Source organism: Agelaius tricolor, unplaced genomic scaffold, assembly GCF_023055355.1.
Source record: "Agelaius tricolor isolate 1412-34295 unplaced genomic scaffold, bAgeTri1.0.p SCAF_43, whole genome shotgun sequence".
Classification (NCBI taxonomy): domain Eukaryota; kingdom Metazoa; phylum Chordata; class Aves; order Passeriformes; family Icteridae; genus Agelaius; species Agelaius tricolor.
The window spans coordinates 3,211,513-3,228,607 of record NW_027269303.1 but is presented as its reverse complement, the minus strand read 5'-3'; the positions used below and the strand labels follow the sequence as shown (position 1 = coordinate 3,228,607).

The following is a 17,095-nucleotide window of genomic DNA, read 5'->3' as shown; positions in this document are numbered from 1 at the left end:
GTCAAATTAACCACAAAAGATTTGAACACTTAAATTATTCCCAGAGGCTTGGCTTGTTAAGATGTTCTGAATGTTCATGAGCCCTGGGACACTGAATTCCTGCACTGAAGAGCTGAAGGCTGAACAAGCCTCTGGAGCAGGGAAATTCAGCAGCAGCCTCCAAGTTGCTGAGGATGTCAGCAGCCCCCAGTGAGGCCATCCCTGCCCAGAGACCGTGGGGGAATGGGCAGACAAGGAGAGCATCCCTGGGGCTGGGGCAGCACAACTCAGAGGCACCAGCGGCTCCAGCTGGGCAATGGAGTGTGGAATGTGGCTGGGAAAGCCCTGCCTGGGCTGTGCCAAGCAGGACACACAAGCCCTCATCCAAATCCACTAAAAAACTCTCTCAATGAGACATTTAAGAGGAATTACAATCGTTTGTGTCCTCTGAATTGGACTCCCTGGAGAAATACCAACAAGAGATTCTCAGGAGCTCAAAAGAACTAAACAGCCTTTACTGGTGACTTTAGAAAATCAGAGAAATTTTGGCAAAAGGTTTTTTATGACATTGTAGTGGTTTTGGTTTGTTAATTTAAGATTTTTCTAATGTTGAGATTTCTTAATTAATGTATTGATGCATGTGGTGGGTTTTAGTGTCGGTTAAGTATTTATGTATTTTTTTGTGTCATGAGATAGGATTAGCAGAAAGGTAAAGTAGGCTTAAAAGTCCAAAAGGGTATAAAGAAAATTTTATTAAAAGTAACTTAAATAAAAAAACGTAGTAAGAATTAAAATAAACTCTTTAGAACACTTTATTTTTCTTTACAACTTTTTCTTTTTATGACAATGTAAAGAAACTAAATCTAAAATTTCTAGTTAGTTTACAATTTCTAGAATTGTCTTTTTTTAGTTGATTTAGGGAGAGAAGTTTTTCTTGTTAAGGTTATGGAGATTTTTTTACAAGAGGAAAAAATAGGAATTTTTGGTTCTTAATTTTGTCATGGATCACAGTTGTCTGGGGAACTTTGTTCTTCTGAAGTTGGTTTTTGTGCTACAAGCTGTTTTACAGCTTGTTGATGGGCCATGTCGACTTATGGGGTATTGTTTTAAAGATGAATTCTTTAAAGGTAAAAGTTTTTATTATTTACTTTACAAATTATTTTTATCTCTGGGAATAGAGATCTTCTCTAGGGGGTAGTGGATTACTTTTTTTTTTAATGGTCAAACTTTTGATGAAAGTACAGTTTTTTAAAATTTGTTTATTTTAGTATGCAGGTTTTTGTTTGATATTATTTTGAATATTTTTATTTTTTTATAGTTTTATGTGTTATAAAGAAAAAGAGTTTTTTCTTTATAGTTTATAAGAGGATTTTATTTTTAAAATTAAGATATTTTCCTTCTTTTTAAATTAGGATTTAGATTCTTCTTTACTGACGTTGATGGTTTTATGGGTATTTATATGCTTATATTTTGGTTTTTTCTTTTACTCGAGGGAGGATTGAAGTATTGCAAGGGTTAACACCTGACCCGCTGGTAGCCTGTGGTGGAATTTGTGGTCGGGTTGTGTAAAATTGGTTTTATGGCTGGTTTGGGGGGTTTTGTGTTTAATTTTATTTGTAGGGTTATTTTGTGTGTGGTGTAGGTTGTAGGGGATTTTGGTTTGATTTGTGTTGGGGGCGGGGACTTGATGGTGAGATTTTAATAGCTGTACCTGGCTTTGTTCTGGTTGGGGTTTTGTAGCCTCTTTTGTTTTCCTGTTTGGGAGTTGTTGGGGTTTGGTTTGGTCAGAATGGGGCCGATGGGGGTGGGGGGGGGCAGCCTGGGGAGGGGGGAAGGGGCTCAGCCCATGGCAGGGTTGCTTGGTTTGGTTTGGTTTGGTTGAGATGGGGGCCGGGGCCAGGGCCTGCTGCTTCTTTGTTGACTGGAAAAGAAAGAGGAGGTTTCTGGGTTTTTTCATCTTTAACATATGTGGTTCACAGAGGCGTGTTCAGAATCTAAGTGGTTTAACAGATTGTCAGTTACACAAAAAGTTTTACATTACTTTTAAAAATTCTTGTCATGTATTACGACAGATATTCAATCAACAAAAAACACTTCTGAAAGCATTGACTTGGCCCATTCAACTTCACAAACTCGTAGTTTGTTCAATTTTCAGTTAATCAAAATTTGCAAGAGGACAGAAATAGAAGAAGACCCAGGAAGAGAGAAAAATGTGTTTTAGAGAAGCACAAACACAGCTACCAACTCCTGGATTCCAGCAGTGTTCAGATGGAAATTCCAAGAGGATGCAGGATCAAGATGTGTGCTTGCCTTGTGGTCAGCCTTCAATGCCCCTTGGTCTCCCTGGGCCCTTCCCCCAGGTGGGGCTTGGGCTCATTTGGTCCCTCAGGAGCTGGGCTGGGGCTGCAGAGGTGGCTGTGGAGCATTGCCTGTGCTGTGCCAGGGACTGGCAGCCACTTCTGGGCTGGGATAGAGGCTCTGGGGGGATTGGGGTTCCAGGGCAGGGCAGGGCAAGGCTGGACCTGCCCCTTCCTCCCCCACACACAAAATGTTTTGAGCCAACAATCTTCTCCAGTTTTTCACAACAGGGAATGTTGCAGGTGAAATCCCAATTCTGGCCGTGGGTGCCTAGAGGAGAAGGACAGTTCTTTTCCATAGGAAAGAAAGCAGAGAACCCAATGTTTGAAAGGCAGGTGAGAGCCTCAGTAGGCCAAGGCCAGCCAGACTTGTCAGGAATGGCAGATTTTGTCTGGGAGCAGTCTTTGGATATAGGGAATTTTGGAGGTGGAAGCCAAATCTTGGCCATAGGCTCCTGGAGAAGCAGCACAGTTCTTTTCCATAGGAAGGAAAGCATGGAGCCTTCCCCAGTGGTTTGGGGACATATGGGAAGTGACCCTTGTAAAATCACTGCAAGACAGACTTGTCCTGGCAATATTCCTATGGGAACAATCACTGGATATAAGGAAATTTGGAGGTGAAATCCCAGTTCTGGCCATGGGTACCTGGAAATGAAAATCTTTCCCATAGGAAGGAAAGTACAGAGCCCCATTGTTTTATTAGCAAAAGAGAAGAGACCCTCAACATGATAAGGTAAGCTGGACCAATCAGGTGGCCCCTGGGAGGCCAAGCCAGACCTATTCTGAGTTTTCTTGCTTTTATGGGGCTCTGCAGTGTCACAATGGCCCCTAGGTTCCATAAGGCCCCACAGTGTCACAATGGTCCCAAGAATTCCATGAGGCCTTGCAGTGTCACAATGGTCTCCGTGGTTCCCCAGGCACCACAATGTCATGTAACTTCTCTGTTCCATGAGCCCTGCAATGTCACAATGGACCTTTGGACCCTGCGGGTTTGCAGTGTCACAATGGTCTCCTTTGGCTCCACAGTGTCACAATGGACCAATGATGACAGGAGGCCCCTCTGTGTCACCCCGGAGCTTTGCTTCCATGCAACCCTGCAGTCTCAAAATGAACCCTTGGTTCTATGGGGTTCCACAATGTCACCATTGCCCCTAGGTTCCATGCAGCCCTGCAGTGTCACAATGGTCTCCTTTGGCTCCACAGTGTCACTGTGTTCCACTGATGACATGAGACCCCACAATGTCACCCTCAACCTTTGGTTCCATGCAGCCCTGCAGTGTCACAAAGGCTTCTTGTTTTCATGAGGCCCCACAGTATCACAATGGTCCTCTTGGTTGTGTGGGGACCCCAGGGTCACAATGGTCTCACTGGTTCCATGAGGGCTCAGAGTGTTAAAATGCTTTGCTTATTCCATTGGGCCTCACAGTGTCACAATGGTCTCCTTGGTTCATGGTGCCCCACAGTGTCCCTATGGCCCCTTGGTTGTTCCGTGAGGCTGTGAAGTATCTTAATGGTCTCTCTATGGTTCCATGAGGCCTTGCAATGTCACAATGGACCTTTGGCTCCATGAGGCCCCGTTGTGTAGCAATTGACCCTTGGTTTGATGCGGCCTCTCAGTATCTCAATGATCCCTGCATTCTATGGAGCCACACAGCGTCAGTAACGTGCCCTTGGTTCCATGAGGTCCAGACATGTCACAGTGCTCTCCATGATTCAATTAGGCCCCACAGTGTCCCATGGAGCCACACAGCGTCAGTAACGTGCCCTTGGTTCCATGAGGTCCAGACATGTCACAGTGCTCTCCATGATTCAATTAGGCCCCACAGTGTCACAATGGTCCCTTGGTGTCACAGGGCCCCGCAGTGTCACAATGGTCCCTTGGTCTCACAGGGCCCCACAGTGTCACCATGGTCCCGTGGTCTCACAGGGCCCCACAGTGTCACAATGGTCCCTTGGTTCCATGGGCCCTGTGCTGCTGCATTCCCCCCTCTCCATCTCAGGCCGTCCTGCCAGCTGAGAAATGCTCCTTGGGGCTCGGCCTTGGCCAACAGCCGCTGGGCTCAGCTCCTCTGCAGCTCATCACAAACACTGTCTGCTCCAGGCACTGCTGCTGCCCAACCAGCTCCTGCTTTCTGGAGGAGCAGCCCTGGGAACTGCTTTTGTTCCCTCAGTGGCACAACATCCCTGTTCTCACCCTGCCAAAGAAAGCTGTTGGTGCCAAGTGCGGCCAGGATGAACCATTGCTGGGACTGAAGCCCCTCTCTTGGGGCCCTGCAAACAGCGCTCCAAAAGGAGCCCTTGGAGCTCTCCTGGGCCAGCGACTCCCTCTGAGTGGGGCCTCTCCCAGCCGGGAACTCTCCCGTTTGCTGCACTCGGGGATCCCTAACAGCGACGGAGCCTGGGCCGATCCCCCCACTCCTCCAGGCTCAACCCTTCACCCGCTGGGGAGATGCCAAAGGATCCACAGGGACATTTCTTGCCCTGAGGGGAATTTCTCCCAGGTGCCTTGCACTGACTCTTTGTGTCGGTGTGCACACAGGAGTGCCTGTGCTGGGGAAATGTGGCAGAAATGCTGCTCTCTGAGGGGTTTGAGAGCCTTGGATAGCTGAGTCAGTCAGGCCTGTAAGAGATGTTCAGTCATGAGGTCTAAGCTAAGTTAAATGCTGGTAAGAGTTGTTCTTTTGCTAAGTTGTTATTTTAATGTAAGTTATTAGGCTGAGTTAAATACTGTTAAGTGTTATTCCTCTGTTAAATTGCAAAGTCATAGGTTATAAGTTAGGTTAAATACTGTTAGCTGCTCTTTTTGCCTAAATTGTGACATTTAAGCTATCAGTTATGGTTAAGTCCTGTTAAGTTTGAGCTCTGTTAAACCTTTGGGCTGTATTCCTTTTATCCTTACCCTCACTGTCCTTTTGTCACACACACACACACAGGGACAGTTCTCGGTTCATTTCTGGTTTGATTGCCTGGATTTTCTTTGGTTTAGTTGTTGCTTTGTTTCCTTGCTGGGCTTGAAGTGTCCAGTCAGGAGCAGAGTGACTCTTGCCAAGGAATTTTGTGCTGCTGTCCCTTAATATTCAATCTGGTTTTTGCTGCTGCCTTGCTGGGGATTTTTTCAGCGCTCTCAAGGCCTCGTTGGTAGCAGGGTGAAGGAGCCCTGGCCCAGGCTCTGGCCCTGGGGGACACGGGGACGCTGCCGGGGGGTCCCTGTCCCCCTGTGCCACCCCCAGGGCCCCGGCCCCCCGTCCCCGTGTCAGGCTCTGGGGTTGATCTCGTGGAACATCCTCTGGGGGAGGCTGCGGGGCCGGGGGCGGGGGGACCCGGGGGGACAGGGGACCCCGCTGTGCACGAGCAGGGTTGGACTGCTCTGGGGGGAACTGTGAGGGGGCCGGGGCAGAGTGACCTCCCCAGTGACGTCACACAGCCCCTGTGATGTCACACAGACTTCCTGTGTTGTCACACATCGCCTGTGATGTCACAGCTCACTCTGGGACATCACACAGCACCCTTGTGATGTCACGGAGCAAACTCTGGTATTTCACCCTGGAATGTCATGCAGCTGCACTGTTCTCGCAAAAGACCCAGGGATGTCAGAAAGCCACCATTTGATGTCAGAATCTGCTCTGTGATGTTTCACAGCCACCTGGTGATGTCACAACCCACTCCCTCATGTCACAGAGCCACCCTCTATGATGGCAAGGTCTGCTCTATGGCCACACACCCTACTCTATGATGTCACAGACAGCTCTGTGATGTCACAACCCCCCCAGTGATGCCACAAAACCCTCTCTGTGATGTCATACTGCCACTCTGGAATGTCACAGCACACACTTTGACCTCACAGCCTGCTCTATGATGTCATACAGCCATGCCTTGATGTAACAATCTGCTCTGAGATGTCACGCAGTCCCCTCTATGATGCTCAGTCACCACAATGACCTCACAAAACAAACACAGTGATGTCACAGCCCAATCTGTGACCTCACACAGCCTACTCTGTGCTGCCATACAGCCCCTTGCAGACATCACAGCTTCTCTGTGCCTCCATGACACAGCCACAGAGGAGCTGCTGTGACACAACCCCCTCTGGGATATACCACAGTCCCTGCCAGTGCTGAGCCCCTGGGAGCTCTGTCTGTGCCCTGCTGGTGTCCCTGAAGGGCCCTGGCAGTGCCCCAGCCCTGCTGGGCTGTGCACAGGAGCTGCTCCTGGCCAGAGCTGTCTCTCTGCAGCTCTGCTGCCCTTGCCAGGAGCTGCCTCTGGGGCCAGGAGCCCGGCCCAACTCAGCAGCACAGACACAGCACAAGGACTGTAATGACCCTCTGGGGCTTTGGTGCTCTTTGTGCATCAGACTCAGTCCCTCACAGTGGGCTCAAAGAACTCCTCAGGGACTCAAAAATAGGGTGAAACAATGAAGTTTCTCATACTTTAAATAGATCCTTCTGAGGGACAGGACTGAGAAAGTGTCCCCAGGTTCCAGGCAGAGCAGAACACTGGTGGCAGTGATGACAGGTGGGGACAAGCAAGGCAAAGGTGTCTCTGGTGCTGAGCAAACCTGCGCCTCTGTCCCTGCAGGCTGTGGACATCCCCCGGCTGCCCCACCTGGCTGGCCCCTTCCTTTGCTGACAGCTCAGCCTCCTGCCTGCCTCTGCCTGCCCACACAAAGCCTTGGGCTGCTCCAGGCTCCTGCTGGGGGATGGGCACCACAGCCCTGCCCTGGCAGGGAAATTCCTTTCTCCTGGTGTGCACTCTGGGCCTCCCCAGCTGCCCTTGGTGCTATTATGGCTTCTTCAGGCTCATTCCCACTAGGAAGAAAAGCTCCAGCCTCTCAGAAACCACCCTTCCATCCCTCCAAGGCTATTCCTGTTCTGTCCTAATTCTCCACATCACGGAGCCCAGAGCCCTCAGCCTCTACCTGCTGGTTTTGTGATGAGGCCTCCAAACCCCATCTTGGGAGATTTCTGGGTCCTCTCCAAGGTCTGTGAAAATGGAAAAATAGCGATCAAAGTTATTTTCTCCTAAATCTTGCAGTGACAGAACAAGGGTCAGTATCTCTAAACTGAATGAGGGTGGATTTACATTTGTTAGAAAAGGAAATATTTTGCAATTATGAAAGTGACATGAAACTGCAACTGATTTTCCAGAGAATTGGATGCCCCATCCCAGGAACTGTCCAAGAGCAGGAGCATTGTGCAACCTGACCCAGTTAAACCCCCTGCCCTCCCCCAGTGACAGAATTCCTGTAGTGTGGGTTCTCTGATGTGCTGGATGCCCTCATAACGCTTCTGGTCAGAATGTCTGCTGAGGGCAGCCAGGCTGCTGCAGGGGCAGTGCCCTGACAGCCATCACCATGGCAGCCCTGTCCTTTCCTCTGCCCCTGCCTTGGCTCTGCTGGCATGAAGAGTTTTGTCATTGATATCTTGTCCCCGAGGTGCTGGGGCCAATGGCTTCCCAGTCAGGCTCCTGGAGCAGAAGTGGCTTTTCAGAGCCCAGCCAGGAATGAGCCCTGAGGCAGCAGCTCTGCAGTGGTGGCCACCAGGCCGCGCTGCCAAGGGAGGCTTCTGGCCATGGCCTGCAAGCAGCTGCTGCTGCCAAGGTGCCTTTGGTGCCTCAGGCTCTCCCTGGCACAGCTCCCAGCATGGCACTCCCCCCTTGTGCCCGAGGCCTTCCCTGTGCTGGGGCTGGCCTGGGGCTTTTCCTGCAGCGGGACCTGCCCTGCTGATGGCAGGAAAGGCAGTTCCTGCTGGAGCAGGAGGCTCTGCCTGCAATGGCCTCCAACAACTCCAGCAAGGCCCTGTTTGCAAAGGCCCCAGTAGGAAATGAAGGAGAGGGGGGTCACGCTGATTTTGGGGTGAATATTGCAGAAACAAGTCTGACTCATCCATCCCAAAGTTCAACATCCTCAGCAGGAGCTGAAGCTGTGACAGCACTGGAAAATCCCCAGAGAAAGGAACAACCAAGTGACGCCACTGAGAGCTTCTGCACAGCTGCTGAGCTGGCCCAGCCTGGGCACACCTGACTGACAGAGCAGCACCTCAGACTAGAAAAGCCCCATCCCAAATTTTAATGGCAGCATCTCCTGATATTTTCTTTCTTGGGCATGCAGAGATTCCTCCCTGCAGTGGGGACACCCCTTAAGGTCACTGCTTCAGGCTGAGACAAAGGGATATGCCCACGGTCATTGGTCTGCGGGAGTGACATCAATCTCTACTCAATTATAGATTTGGCTTTAATACAGTTGCTTGGAAATAATTTCCTAGTGCTCTATATAATATATTTTACATCTCTTACATCATGGCGCAAATATTTCTGATTTAGGCAATTTTGTTTAATCATTACCATAATAGATAATAGATATTTATATACATATATCTGGTTTGCCATCCCCAATCCCGTGGGTCAAAAAATATAAAGGTTTATTTCTAACTTTATAATTCTTTACACACAAACTCTTGAAAAGTCTGGAGCTAGGATTGGAATCAGCTGCTCCAAGGCTCCTCTACCAGGAGGAGTTTTGAAAGCCTGGAGGTCCTTGGGGGTATTTTGGTATCTGTGGGAGCTATTGCGGATCCTTTCTGTACCTTGTGATCCAACAGGAACTTAACTAATAAACTTAGCCTGAAGCTCCCACTGTGCCCATGACAGGAGCCCCTGTGAGTGCCTGTGACAGATCGGTGCCTTTGCAGCCCAAGGTGCCCTGGGATGTCACCATGGAATGGCTGTGACTGCCTCTGACCACAGGGCTCTTTACCATCCCCAGAAAGCCCTGGGAGGTCTCCATGGAGCCCCTGTCTGTGAGTGTGACATTCCAGCTCTGGAACAGCCTGGAGACTCTTGGAAAGTCCCCATGGAACCCCTCTGAGGGCCTGTGACAAATCTGATCCTTAGCAGGCAACCATCACCAGCCCCCTGTTGCTATGGTCAGTTTCCATGGCAACCATCACCAGCCCCCTGTTGCTATGCTCAGTCCCTCGGCAGCTCCATGGAGACCCCATGCCAGGGGTGGTTGCCATGGACACCAGCTCAGGCCTGCAGCCAGGGCCCGTTGCCATGGCAACCATATCCAGTCCCATCCCCAGGCTGATGGGATCCCAGAAGCACAGAATTGGCTGAGCTGGGAGGGACCCATCAGGATCCTCCAGTCCAACTGCTGGCCCTGCACAGGACACCCCAACAATGCCAGCCTGGGCCTGGCAGCGCTGGCCAAACGCTGCTGCAGCTCAGAGAGCCCTGGAACTGGGACCCTGCCCTGGGGAGCCTGGCCAGGGCCCCAGCAGCCTCTGGGCAAAAACCTTTTCCTGACATCCAACCTGAGCCTGCCCCGACTCAGCTGCAGCCGCTCCCTCCACTCCTGTCCCTGGGCACCAGAGGGAAGAGGTTCCCACAGCCCCAGCCAGGGACCCGCTCCCAAGGCTGCTGCCATGGCCACCAGGGCTGGCACCAGCTGGGATGCTCGGTTTCCACAGGCCAGGCTTCAGCAATGGGATTCCCCAATTTCCTGCTCCCGCTAAAACCGCGCTGCCCTCGCTGCCCTCCCGCCCATGGAAAGCACAAAAGGCAAAGATCCCGGGCTGGGATAGGAACAATTTATTGGGAACAGCAACGGGATAAGGAACAAACAGAACAAAAACAATATTGATAAGAGAAGGGATAAATAAAACTGTTGACAGGGAAAACTACAACACAACTTACTGGGTCTGCCTGGCCACAATTTCTCCGGTCTGGAAACGACACCGTTCTCCTCAGGGAGAGAGAAAGAGAGAGACACAGACAGTCCCTTTCTTGCCCCTGGCAGTGTTCTGAGGTGGGAGTGAATGTAATGACAGGGCCATGGCCAGACCCTCATGTTCTTCCATCCTACATCATGTCACTGGGAGGGGCAGGAAAAGGGACAGGTGTCTTCCCCACATGGATCACAAGAAACATGGATAACCGAGGCTCTTCCCAACGTGGGACCTCCAATAGAGGATGAATTTGGAGCAGTGAACGAAGCTCCTCCTGAAATTGGGGCATTTGCAGGGCTTCTTTTACCGGTGCCTCCGTTGGTGTCTGGTCAAGTGAGAGCTGCTGGTGAAGCTCTTCTGACACTGGGGACGCTCGTAGGGCCTCTCCCCAGTGTGGATGCGCTGGTGCCTGATGAGGTGGGATTTGTGCTTGATGCCCTTCCCGCAGTCAGGGCAGTGGAAGGGCCTCTCTTCTGAGTGAATTAGCTCATGCAGGTGGAGATTGGAGCTGGTCTGAAACCTCTTCTGGCACTGGGGACACTCATAGGGCCTCTCCCCAGTGTGGATGCGTTGGTGGATGATGAGGGCAGAGCTGCAGCTGAAGCCCTTCCCACACTCCCCACACTCGTAGGGCCATTCCCCAGTGTGGATCATCTGGTGGCTGATCAGGTAGTTGCTCTTGCTGAAGCTCTTCCCACACTCCAAGCACTTGTGGGGCTTCTCCCCATTGTGAAGCTGCCCATGGACCACCAGCTCTGAGCTCTGGCTGAAGCTCTGTCCACCTCCCTGGCTCAGGGTGGGTCTTTCCTCCTCAGAGCACCCTGGGCTGGGTTTGGAGCCCCTCCTTCTGTGGGATCTCTGCAGCTTTTCCTCCACGTTGGAATTCTGCACCATGGAGCCACTTAAAACAGCCTCTTCCACGAGATTCTGCTGTGGGGATTTCTCCTCCCTGGTCTCCATCCTCAGCTTCTTCTCTGGGGGTGGAAGGACAAGGATAGGATGGGATTTGCCTCCGTGCCATAGGGAAGGGGAAGGAGATCCCCCCAGTGCATCCCCGGCAGGATGGGGTTGGCAGCAGGGTTGTCCTGCAGCCGGGGGCTGTGCTGGGCTGGGAGATGGAGCAGGAGAGAGGGGGAAAGGGGCACTGACTTCCTCCTCACCTGCCTGGGGATCCTGGGCCATCGTCCTCTTCCTCGCAGTCTCCTGCTCCATCTGGCCAAGGTGTGGGAAATCCGGGTTTGGGGAAAAACAAGGGATCAGCATGTTGGGTTTAATGGTCCCGCTGCCCAAGTGCAGCTGGAGAAGTCACTGTTCCCTCCAGCCTCGGGGGGCCCGGACCCTGCTCATCCCCAGCCTCCCCCATCCCTCGGATCTGGGATCCCCCGGCTCTGGGACCGCCCTCTGCGCTCTCCCCACTCCAGGGCTCCCACGTTCCCCCCAGCTCTCCCGGGGATCCCCATACCCAACATCACTCCTCTTCCTGCCGGTACCAGGCATTTGCCACGTGGGACACCCCAAGATCCCTCCAGGGCCATTTCCGGGCTGGCTTTGGGGTCCTGCAAGATCCCTGCCCTGCCAAACCACCCTGCCGGAGACCGCCCGATGGATCTGGGGCGAGCTCCCCGCTCACCTGCGGTTCCGGGGGGGCGATGCCGGGGGAGCCCGGCCCGAGCGGGGGAACCGCGTGGGGTTGGTGCTGCTCCTCCTCCTGCTCCTCCTCTGTCCCTTCTCTTCCTACTCCTCCTCCTCCTGCTCCTCCTTTCCTCTCGATCCTCCCTTTCCCTTTCCTTTTCCCCCTCCTCTCTCCCTCCTCTCCCTCCCGCTCTACCTCCGCTCCCAGCCCGGCCCGGGCAGTGCCGGCACCCAAAAGCAGCCGCGCTCTGCCCTGGGGGGGTTCCAAAGCGGCCCCGCCATGCCCGGCACTGGGAGCGATACTGGGAGCACTGGAAACGATGGTGGGAGCACCGGGAAGGAATTAGGAGCGCTCTCCCTGCCGGTGATGCTCTTACTGGGAGCGCTGGGAACGATGGTGAGAGCACCGGGCAGGAACTGGGAGCGCTCTCCCTGCCAGTACCGCTCTTACTGGGAACGCTGGGAATGATGGTGAGAGCACCGGGAAGGAATTGGGAGCGCTCTCCCTGCCGGTCCCGCTCTTACTGGGAGCATTGGGAGGGAACTGGGAGCAAACAGCGCCCGGACGCGGCTGCAGCCGGCGGGGGGGCGGGGCCAGGCCAAAGGGCGTGGTTATGCAAATACGGGAGCGATCGCGCGCTGGGATTGGTGGGTGGGAGCAGCGCGGGGTTTCCTCAGTCACGTGAGGGCCGGGGGGGCCGGAGCGATGTTGGCGGCGTCCGATGAGAGGGGACCGGGAATGGGGACAGGGAATGGGAATGGGGACCGGGAATGGGAATGGGGATGGGAATGGGGACAGGGACCGGGAATGGGGATAGGGAATGGGGATCGGGAATGGGGACAGCGGATGGGAATGGGGACCTGGAATGGGGAATGGGGACAGGGACCGGGAATGGGAACAGGGAATGAGGACAGGGAATGGGAATGGGGACAGGGATCCGGAATGGGAACAGGGAATGGGGACAGGGACCGGGATTGCAGACAGGGTCTGGGAATGGGGACAGGGCCAGGGACCTGGAATGGCACTGGAAATACGGTACAGGGATCAGGAATACAGGACAGGGACAGGGAATGGGATCCGGACTGGGATGGGAGCAGGACGGGAACGGGAGAGGGGGGACATGGGAACGGGCTGGGGAAAGGGGAGTGACTGTGGGAATGAGGCAGCCGCTACAGGGGACGCGAGGCGTTGGGATGGGGGCACATGGGGACAGTTCCGGGGCAGGGGGTCCTTGATCAGCTGTCCCAGAACCTCCTCCAGGGTCTCCCAGTGCAACCAGAGCCACTCAGCCTGGTGTCCCCAAAGCCCTGAGCAAGCCCCAAGTCTCTCCCAGGAACCCTCAAATCCCTCACACCCAGCATCCCCCACATCCCCTGCAAGACCCCCCGTGTCCCCATCCTTGTCTTAGCTCAATGTCTTTATTTTTACCCTGCTTTTCAGTGGTTTGGAAGGGCAAAGAGAAATGAAAAGAAAATCCAGGCCATGGGGTGGGAAGCCAGGAGGATATGGAGCCCCCAGCCAGGTGTCTTCTCAACAGGGATCACCAGCACCACAGATCACCAGGGCTCTGCCCACCGGGGTCAGTGGGGATCATCCAGCGCGGATCCTCCCGTGGGGGATGGAGCTGGAGCAGCGCATGGAGCTCTTCCCACACTGGGGGCACTCCCGGGGCTGCCCTTGGTGGTGCCTCCGTTGGTGTTGGGTCAAGGCTGAGCCATTTGAGGAGTTCGTCCCACACCTGGGACGCTCATAGGGCCCAGGACATCCCCAGCAGCAGGGCTGGGATGGGCTCTGGTGCCTGGGACATCACCAGGAGCAGGGCTGGGATGGGCTCTGGTGCCTGGGACATGCCCAGCAGCAGCAGGGCTGGCTGTGATGCTCTCCAGTGCCTGGGCCATGCCCAGGGGTGCTGCTGGCTGGGGTTGGGTTGGTGCCTGTGCAGTGCCCAGGGCAGGGTCACAGCAGGGCAGCTCTCAGTGTCCCCAGCAGGTCACGCTGTCCAGGGCAGCCGTGCCAGCGCTCACTGCGCACTCGGGGCAGGCTGGGCTGGACGGGGCTCGGGGCACAAACGCCGCCCCCGGGGCTGGGCTCTGCCCCTGCCTCTGGGGCCAAGCCCCTGCTGGCAGCGCCTTGGGCAGGGCACGGGGCTGCTGCTGGCCCAGAGGGACAGGCCTTGCCCCCTGCCAGCTGCTCGGGCCCCTCGGGTGCCCGTGCCACAGCCCTGTGCCTCCTGTCACCACTACTCCCCGCCACCTCCACTCCCTCCATCAAAGCCCCATTCAACCTCTGCACTGTGACCTCTGGAAGGAAAGAAAGAATGAAGGAAAGGAAGTGTTGTCTCTTCACCCTGCCTGGATGCCAGGCACCCACCATGGCTGCTCTCTCATTCCTCTCCAGAGATGGGCAGGAGAGAGAAAAATAGAAAATAGAATGAAGGCTTCATGGCTTAAGGACTGGGACAGATCACTCAGCAAATGCCATCATGGGCAAAACATTTTTGAAATTGCAGATATTAATTGAATTTATTTCTATCCAGATCAGGGCAGGATAGTGAGAAGTAAAATAAAGCTTCAAAAACACCTTCTGCCCATCCCTGCCTCCTCCCCCAGTGGTGCAGGGAGACAGGCACTGGGGGCTCTGCTCAGTTCATCACCCCTTGTTTCTCCTGCTGCTCAGGGAGAGGAGTCGTTCCCCTGCTGCACCATGGGGTCCCTCCCCGAAACACTTCTCCATGAACTTCTCCAGGGTGAGTTCATCTCATGGACAGCAGCTCTTCACAAACTGCTGCAGCTGCCTCACTCTCCCATGGGCTCACAAGTCCTGCCAGGACCCTGCTCCAGCGTGGGCTCCTCTCTCCACGGGTTTGCAGGTCCCTGCCAGGTCCCTGCTCCAGCACAGGTTTCTCATGGGGTCCCAGCCCCTGCTCAGGCACCCCCTGCTCCAGCACGGGCTCCTCCAGACGCTGCAGGTGCGTCTCTGCTCTCCGGGCCCTCCATGGGCTGCAGGGGCCCAGCTGCCTCCCCAGGGGCTGCCCCAGGGAATCTCAGGGCAATCAGCTCCAGCCCCTGGAGCAGCTCCTGCCCCTCGTCCTGCCTTGCCCTGCCCTGCCCTGGGGTGTGCAGAGTTGTTCCTCTCATGTGTTCTCACCCTGCTCTTCCCTGCCTCACAGTTACAACTACACAATCACCCATTTTCTTAAATCTCTTTTCCCAAAGGTGTTACCACCATTTCTAACTGGGCCAGCCTTGGCCGGCAGCTGGTCCATCCTGGAGCTGGCTGGATTTGACTCTGTGGGACATAGAGGAGCAGCTGCTTCCAGCAGCCTCTCACAGAAGGTGCTCCTAAAGCCCCTCACCAAAACCTGGCCATGCAAACCTAGTATAAGTATGGCAGGGATTTTATTAATTCTTATTATTTCCACTATCTCTTTTTTTTTTTTTTGCTATTAATAGTACAGTTCTTATTATTACTAGTATTTTTAGTCTTTTTGACTCTATATTAATAGTGGCTAGAGTAGAACTGGACACAAAGGTTCTTCATTGCAAGTAGAAGTTATAATTTTGGCAGCCTCTAGCCTTGCCCTGTTCTGTGTCCCTGCTGTGTGTGAAGCTGCTGCTGCCAGGGCTCCCTGTTTCCCTGGTTTGGGAAATTCCATGGCATTGCTCACATGTCAGAAAGAGAGGGCTCCTTCCATTCAAATGGATTGCCTGAGCTCTTCTAGTCCCAGTGCTGGAAGCTTGTTTTCTATCGTTGACTTTCTCAGCTTCTGTTAACATTTGGGATTTTATAACAAAATGTTCTCGGATGTGACTTTGCACGATTCTCTAATCAGATTTCAGCTTTGCTCTTGGATTTCTTAATGGTGTGTGAGAGCTGAAGGCAGCATTTTGGGTGGGAAGCCTTCAGTGGGAGCTAGGATTGCCTCAGCAGCAGCTGGCTGTGCCCATGTGAGCAGAGACACCAGAGATGCCATGAGTGGAATGTTGTGCCCGGCTGGAGGGAGCTGCGCTGGGAGCTGGGTTGTGCCGGGTCCGGGCAGTGGCCTGTGGGAACTCAGCACATCAGTCCGGATGTCCAGAGTTGCCGAGAGAACCCTTGGGGGTCTCGGAAATCCTGGAATGTTGCCAAGAGTGTTTGGTGGCTTGATTTTGATCCATCCACAGAAGTGACAGCAGTTTGAGGACATGAGAATCACTTTAGAGTGAAGGGTGTAAAAGGGACACATTTATAGGGTGGAATATAAACTATAAGGTTTTTGGTACAGGGGGGTTATGGAGACAAGATGGAGGGATCAGGGCATGTCTTGTCCTTCTTCTTTCTTCTTCTTGTCTTCCATCTCCTGTGGTGATGTTGGCACTTGGGGATTGGTTTATGGTGAAGGTGTACTTGCCAACATGGGTGAAAAGTATTGGAAAATAAAAGTAAATATCATGTATGTAGATTTTAGTATAAAAAGACACGACCGCCCCGTGGTCTGCCTTGCAGATCAGACCTCTGTTGGGCAGACAGAAAATTTTGTAGATAAGAAACAATAAACAATCTGAAGATCGAAAAGCTGAAGAGTCCAGACTCGTCCTTTGAATTGCATGCCACCCAAGAACCACCCTACCCGTGTCGGGGCAGAGACAGACAGCTGAACCCGACATTTGGCGTCCCTGGGTGGGCACCCGGTGGGCAACCTGAGGGGCTACCCGGCGGCGACCAACGACCCAGCAGCATCCGGCGAGCACTTGCTGAGCCACGGTGAGCTCTGGTGTGCACCTCTTGCACAGGGGCAGCCTTGAAGTGCCGAGTGGGCAGCTCCCGAGCTGGACTCATTCCCAGGAGAGCACTGATAACTCCTTGAGAAAACAGCCAGAACGCAGCCAGGAGAATCTGAAGACACAGCAGCCACAGAGAACATTGCGCCGCACTTCGGCCGAAGAAAGTTCGTAGCAGGACAGCCCAAATCGGAATCGGAAAGGCGCCTCCGGATCCATCTCCTGTGACCTGTGGGCCAGAGACCAGGACCCTTCGGACTGCTCTGACGACAAAATTCGGTGAGAAGGTCAAGAATTAAGAACATGGGGGGTACACTTTCCCAGGAACAAATAGAGATTCTGTCCGACCTACAGGGCGTGGCAGACACACACACTAAGGGGATCCCAAAGAAAAAACTTAGAGAGTTATTGTTGTGGGTGTGGTGTAATTACCTGTACTCAGAGACACGTTTGTTATTTGAAGTAGGTTTTTGGCAAGAAGTTAATAGACACCTATATTTTTTAGCCACCAATGATGATAAGATAGCCTTGAAATTGCTGTCTTCAGCAAGAATTATGTTAGAGGGGACCTCGACTCAATTTAGAGGGTCAGCCAGGCAACAACTTGTTGCGAGTCCCACAGGGGCAGAGGGAGCAGAGCAA

General features: G+C 53.3%; 1 pseudogene; it reads right to left on the bottom strand.

Moving 5' to 3' along the window:
- The window catches only part of LOC139604079 (zinc finger protein 850-like), a 180,632-nt pseudogene that overhangs the window by 22,040 nt on the left and 141,497 nt on the right, over positions 1-17,095 (bottom strand).